Source organism: Numenius arquata, chromosome 2 (genome assembly GCF_964106895.1).
Source record: "Numenius arquata chromosome 2, bNumArq3.hap1.1, whole genome shotgun sequence".
In the NCBI taxonomy this organism is placed as follows: domain Eukaryota; kingdom Metazoa; phylum Chordata; class Aves; order Charadriiformes; family Scolopacidae; genus Numenius; species Numenius arquata.
The window spans coordinates 125,094,493-125,101,805 of NC_133577.1; positions in this window are offsets into that span (position 1 = coordinate 125,094,493).

Consider the following 7,313-nt stretch of genomic DNA (forward strand, 5'->3'; position numbering starts at 1 on the left):
CTGTTTAATGAAGTTGTGCATTTCTGCGGATGGTCTCCCCAGCTGCCCTCCAAGCACAGCAGCAAGGGACTCCGCAGCACAAGGGGGAGAAGAGAGGTGGACGGTGGATCGTGGACGCTGGCAGGGAGCGATTCTTTTACAGCTGAGGAACTTCAGTGTTCAAACAGAGAGTGCAGGTGCTAATGTAATATTTCTACATTAGCAGAAGTACTAGCAGCTCATAATGGCTCTTTATTTGAGCTCTGAGCTAAGTTCTTGCAAACTGCAGGACCTTACTGCATGTGCAGCAAAGGCAAAAGGAGAGCAACAAAGATCAACCGTTTTACTTGTCAGAGCAATTTAAAGAAGTGTTTGCTATTTTATTATACTTCTGATAGCTCTTTGTTCCCAGAGTAATCCCAGATCTGGTTTTAGTACCCAGAATTCATTTTTGGGAACAGACTTTATTTGGACAGCAAATATACACTTTTTGAGGGAGCAATTTAGCATTTTGATGTGTGCTTCACTGCCAGTAAGATCTATGTATCTCACAGTTCTTCGAAGAGATCAAAATGCAAGAACAGTCCTTGCTTGCAGTTGTAAAATGGAGTGGGGTTGCTTGGGAATCAGAAGTGATATATCTGATTCTAATTGGAATGAAACTTTTTGCTCTTTAAAAGCCAAAGAAAAATGAAAGTCCTTGTAGGTAGGGGAGGGAGAGGAATAACCGAAGAAGCTTTGTGAAAAATTAAAAAAATGAGACAATTCAAGTTTTTTACATGAAAGGAAAAATTGCTTCTATCTAAGTAACATTAAACTGCACAAAACTCTTGTTACACATGAGGGTTGTGGGAATACAATGGAGAAAACAGTTGTTTGGGCCCACCTATTTTATTCAGATCTGTTTTTCACCACAGTCTCTCATGTGATGAATTTGTTTTATCTGTTCTGCAGGTGATGGGTAACATGCAGGAGTGGAGCATCTTGACTCCCTGAAGGAAGGAGACTTTTGTTCTAACTCTCCTGGTGAGTGGTCTGAGCTGCTGGGCTGAGTTGTGAGTAGCTCATCTGTCTGTGCTGTACTGCACAGATGGTAAATATTTTGAGGCAAGAGGTACAAAAGTGTCTAGCTTTCCCCAAACCACTGCATAACATTTGTTTGCAAAAATAGACATCGGTCAGCTCTGGGTCAGAGGGCTCAGATTCAGTCAAGTTTCTTAAGAAATTCCCTTGCAGGAGCGGAGCCATGGAAACAGTCTTTGTGTACACTCTTACTTCCTAGCAAATGTGAGATAATGCAGTTTAGCTTAGTCTGAAATGATGGAGGGTTGCGCTGAATTATCTTTACATCGCCCTGGGCTAACAGCTTGGATACTGTTTTTGCAGTTGTCCAGGAACTGAACCCTGAGAGTCTACCAAAGCTGGGACTTGAACTTCAGAAAGCTTTGATACAAAGAACATGTCTCTATGTATATCTCTACGTATATACACATAGGGCTTAAGTTTGATCTGTCTGTCTGTCTTATATTATGTGGAACTCATGCTGCCTTTGACGCTTTTATGTTGGCTCTGCTCTTCCTGTCTTTCTAGTCTCGGTGTTGCCTTTTTACTTTTGGCTGTTGCTGTGGTAGCTGCTGGAAACTCCTGATTTTGGCCAGGATCCCATAGATACTGTACAGACATAGCCCAAAGACTGATTTCTCTCTCAGGACACTATGAATATACACTACACCAGTCTGGATTGCTTCCTTTTAGCAGCTCAGGTTCCTAAAGAGGCTTTGCTTTTTGCTGTCCACAGAGGTATCTGCAGGTCTGTGGAAGGACTACTACCCTTGATTAATACCCGGGCTTCTTGCCAGCATAAATGCTGGAGTGTTTGCTGTGACTGTAGGTTTGCTGATTAAGCTTAATTTCCAATTGACAGGTAATTTGAAAACACCATAAAGATACATTCTTTGCAGGCTTTGAGCAGATTAAGTGGGGGAGAGGGGATGTTATGAAGTATATCCAACTTCTGCAGTCAGCAGTGCCGTGTGATGAATGTCACCATAACCTAGAGAGAAGTAAGATAATGAAATGCATTCATTTCTTCCAACAATGGCCTGGAGAGGGCTTAGAGCCAGCTGGTAAAATTTACATTATACAGTGTCAGGCCTTAGATTATCATCTATGGTAGAACAACTGCAAAGAGCATGAAAGTCATATGTAAGATCTGAGTGTTTATCTGCCATTAGCAGATGGTATGGTATGTTCAATCTGGGGTCATCATGGATTGTTGATTCCAGTATTGAACCTATTGCTATTGATACTGTTATTATCTTCAGAGGGAGAATCATCAAATGATTTTCAGGAAGCCAAGAGATGACAGAAATAAAAAGTGACCCAAAATCATGTTTTCAGCCTGGTAACCCTGTTGTGGGCAGGATATGTGAAGCAAAGGTAGTGCCAAAGAATGTATCTAACTGTTTTGGCCCATTCTGCACAGTTTGATACAGTGTGTCGTGTACCACTTTCCCTCCCACATACAGCCGAATGGATAACTTCTTTTACAACTGCAATTATATAACAACCCTGTGCAATGACGTAGAAAAGTAAAATTAGTACCCCTAGTGCAGCTTTTAGATGATCTAATTCAGAGTTTTCTCGTATGTAAAGAAATTGTAATGTAAGTGTTTTCAGCTTTTTTCTTCCTCAAATGAGATGCAGTTTGATTGTGCTGAGTTGCTGGAACTCCTCACCAGCAGCTCTCATTTCTTTCTTGAAACAAACTCATTCTATCACCAGTCAAAAGTACTACCTGGAATCTTTTTTTTCTAATAAATTTAGTGATTGAAGTCAAACTGGAAAAAATGTCCCCACTTATTCTCAGTCTAGCAAGAGCAGCAGCCATGAAAAGTACTCCGTACTATTTCCTCCAGGTACATGGCCCTGCATTAGGAGCCGATGACAAAGTAATTTTCTGTCTGTCAGTAAGATGCTTTAGACTTCTTGCTGAGAAGAAGAGCAAAATGTTAACCACAAGTCTGGTGATTTCATGATTCTGTGTCTGGCAGCTTGGAAGAGATAAACTGACTTGTGATTGCGGAGTAACTGCCATTGACAGTACTATAGGATCCTTGTTTGGGCTGTCTTCTCCTTTCTTGACGGCTCAACAGATACTGGTGTCCACTCAGGGAGCAGCACATTTCATTCGGCAGCTGCCATGCCAGCAAGACCTGTTCTTTCTCTCCTTACACCCTTGATGATAAAGGGGAAGGAAAAAATTAAATGGATAAATGTGCAAAAAAGCTAAAAGCAAAACTGACAACTGTCCTTGTTTTCTCTTTCCAATAGATGGCACCAATTCTCTTTCCAGATCATGTCGGTTGAACAAGTTAGGACCTCCAGAATACCCCAAGTGTTTAAAAACACAGGCCACTTTGCCCTTTTATTTTGTTCTTTCTGAGTGTGAAATCTGGACCAAGAAGGCAGCAGACTGAGAAAATATCTGAAGCCCTTGGAATGTGGCACTGCTGCCAAGGACAGCCGTGCCAGGAAAACACAGGCAGATCAACGAGCGAACGTGACCCAGGGCTAGGAGATGGGGGAGGGAGGTTTACTTTTGCCTAAGGATGGTCAAAAGTAAAAGTGGGACTATTTTAGGGAATTATTGAGAAGGAATTGGAAAGCCATGGAGAGTAAAGAATGAAACGTGAGGATTCCAGGTCAGATGGAGAAGTCTTGGACAGCCAAGAAGCAATGACAGTGCACCTTGTCAAGGGAGGGCAGTGGTCTGTCCAGCATAGCATGGACCCCTTGGAAGAAGTGACTCCTCAGTGCTTCCATGTAGGGCAGATCTGCAGTGCTTCTATAAAGCTGCAGGAGGGAATTAAGCCAGAACGGGGCTGAGGAAGCCTCTATTCTGAAAGTACAAACATCTCTTGCAGATAATACTGTTTTCTTTATCCTGAAATGAACCCGTGTTCATCATTAAAAGAGAACGGCATCTGCAGCTCTGTACCACCATATGGGCCATGGGGAGAGACGAGCCAGGCTCCCATCATGTGTTCTAACTTAAAGGAAACATTACTTCCTGGCTGCAGAGATGGTCAAAACCATAATATTTGGATGGAAGCATATCATTCTTTTTAAAGGCATAACTCCACTAAAGCCTGGAGTCAAATGGATTCTTCATTAATTTTACCACTTAAATCCTTTTGAAAATCCCCTTCTAATTATTTTAGTTATACATGCTGCTTATTTTGTTTTTAGCTTAAATGTTGTGCTATGATTTTTGGTTGAAGGGCTCTTTGACTCCACAAGCTGCTTTCTTACTAAGAGTGGGAAATATCACTCCTAGTGGGTTGTGTAAGTGCACTTGTCGCTCTTTCCCTTTTTACGCAATCCGGAGGAGGGAAATGCCACTGTCGTAGTGAATTGAGCTGCACTGGCATTTTTGATAGGATGCAGCAAAGACCGTGTCAGGTGTTACAAACTGCTAAGAGAATAATTACAGCAACATTATGGAGGTTGTGACTGTACGGAGTTTCCCAAAGAGAGACCCCAGAGAAGCCATGTACTCAACAGTACTCCAGAGGGCTGTGTGCCAGTGTGAGAGACCATACCCTCCTCTTGCTCTTGAGGTATTGTGGCTGCTATTGAGTGGAAATTAGATTTGCAAGACTATCTCACAGATTGCAGTATTTCTTTGATCACTTAGGGGACCTCCTGATGTTGCAGCCTTGGCTTATCGCTATGATGACTGTAGGAACACCCCAGCATACCCGGGAATGCATCTCCTGCAGGGAGGCTTGGAGTGAAAGGTTTATATAGATTTTAAGCCTTTAGGCTTATCTGTATAAGAGTTTATATAGATTTTAAGCCTCTGTCTTAGGACAGCACTGCCTTTGGAAAAAGTACAGGTGGAGACACGTAGACAGCCAGATCAGAGTGAACCAGACCAGAGGTTTTAACCTGGATCAATTTTTAACTAAATCAGTTTCCCTTGTGCTGTTTCACCACACGTTCATGCAACTTTGGTGAAGAATGTGAAGAAGTGGCACTTGGCCCTGTTGGATTGGGTCTAGAGGAGGCCACAAAAATTATCGGAGGGCTGGAGCACCTCTGCTGTGAAGAAAGACTGAGAGAGTTGGGGGTGTTCAGCCTGGAGAAGAGAAGGCTCTGGGGAGAGCTTATTGTGGCTTTTCAGTACTTAAAGGGGGCCTATAAGAAAGATGAAGAGACTTTTTACCGGGGCCTGTGGTGACAGAACAAGGGGCAGCAGTTTTAAACTGAAAGAGAGTAGTAGGTGCCCCATCCCTGGAAACAGTCAAGGTCAGGTTGGATGGGCTTTGAGCAACCTGATCTAGTACAAGATGCCCATGGCAGGGGGGTTGGACTAGATGATCTTCAAAGGTCCCTTCCAACCCAACCCCTTCTGTGATTCAGTAATAGAGGGGAAGAAGGGCTGATTCTTTCAGCAGCCATGCTGATTTATGCTGTCATAAACTCTGCATGAAACTACAGTGTGTTTGAGCACCTTGAATCCCAAGGCAGAGAGAACTCGTAGGAACAAAAAAAGATGTGATCATCATGGGAACTTAGAGTGAGAGGCCTTCAATGGACATCTGCCCTGCAGAACACAGAGGGGTACCCCAGCTCTCAGTGATGCCTAGATCCCAGAGGAATGCCAGAGGGATGCTCAGCACTTCTGCTCTGCCTCCCAAGCACAGCAGGGGTATTTGCCCTGCCTGGTGGGAGACGTGCAGCACTCATCCTCTGCAAAACAGGCCAGAAATCCAGAGCCTGCCATTGCACTGTCACTGGGAGAGTGGTGAATACTGGGAAGAATTTGGTTTGCAAGAAAAAGAAGAGAAGGAGAAAGCTTTCCGAGGCTATTCAAGGCACTAAACACAGACTTGAAATTGTGGCAGAAAAAACGCTTTTCAGACAGCTGAGGGCGCTCAGCACTTCTTAAGTGAAGTTGGTGTTTCGCAGGTTTGAGCCTTAAGATACAAGGCTAAACGGCACCGATGCTTGAATCAAAGATAGTGCTGCTAGTGAGTAAAGCCTGGGCAGGGGCTTAGGCTCTAATACTGCCAACAGCTGAAAAAGAAAAGGTCCAGAGCTGGTTAAGTAGCTGCTTATTTGCTTCAGTACAAGCATAAATCTAATGCCTTAATTTTAATGGCACCTTGAAAGCACTCTTTGATCACACATTTCCCCTTCTGAAGAAGCAGGGGTTTATTTATTTGTTATGATTTCAAGTATCTCCATTAAAGTAGAACTGGTGAAAGATGTTAGGCTAATATACCTGGATAATTATGTTCTGACCATCTTCTTGCAGTTTTTTCTCATCCTGGCTTTATCCTTGTCTTTGGGTTCTGCTTTTTGGCATGACACACCTTTGCTGGAATCACCATCTATATCTGTCCTGAATTTCTCCGGAAAAGGACCTCTGTTGTGGTGGGTTCTGTGTTGTGGTCACATCTGTTCAGTTCTGGAAAAAGACACGCTGACCTCATTTCACCCAGACCATGTTACATTATTGTTTTTAGGGATTTTTAATATAAACCAGATTTCTCTGGGTTCTCATTTATCTTCCATTGATTTCTGTAGCTTGTTCAAAGTTCTTAAAATCCTTCTGTGATTTTTGTTTATTCACCACTCCTTATTAGCAAATCCTTAATTCCTTAGTGCTTCTAAAGCTCCTTAGGATGTGAAACAATGCTTCTGATTTGTTAACTCTTATTATTACCACCAGTCGTATGAACAAAAATTAGTGTATTTTGCTGAAATACAATTAATACATACTTTTATTTTATTTAAGTCAAGTAATTACTGCTACTAAAGTCTTGGTAAGTTGGATATGTCACGTCCTCGAGAAGAAAGACTAATCTAGTTATCAAGGCAATGACTTCTATACTTGTTTACTTGTTTCCCTCTAAAAGGACGTCTTGGCTTAGAAAGTTAAGGATTTTTGTGTGAGTCAATTGCCATATTTTTCATTCACAGAGACTTTGATTTGAGCTTTCAAGCACTGGTAATTAAATTAAAGTACCTGTTACTTGCAAGTCTAGTTGACATTGGGCATTTGGCTCATCTCTCTTAGGTACGTGTGTGCATGGTGAATTCCCACCATGTGGAAATAAATTGTCTTAATTTAGGGTTTGTGTATGATAATGTGGCTGTAATAGTGCTTCCTAACTCAAGCTGTGCAGAGCCTCGTGGTATGTCATGGGCTAGCTCATTTGCTTTGATTAGATGCCTTGGCACCTAGGGCTCTGCATTGTGCCATGGAACAAATGTCTTCCTCTCTTTGTCTTGCGTGACAGGTCTAACCACCCAGCCAGGCT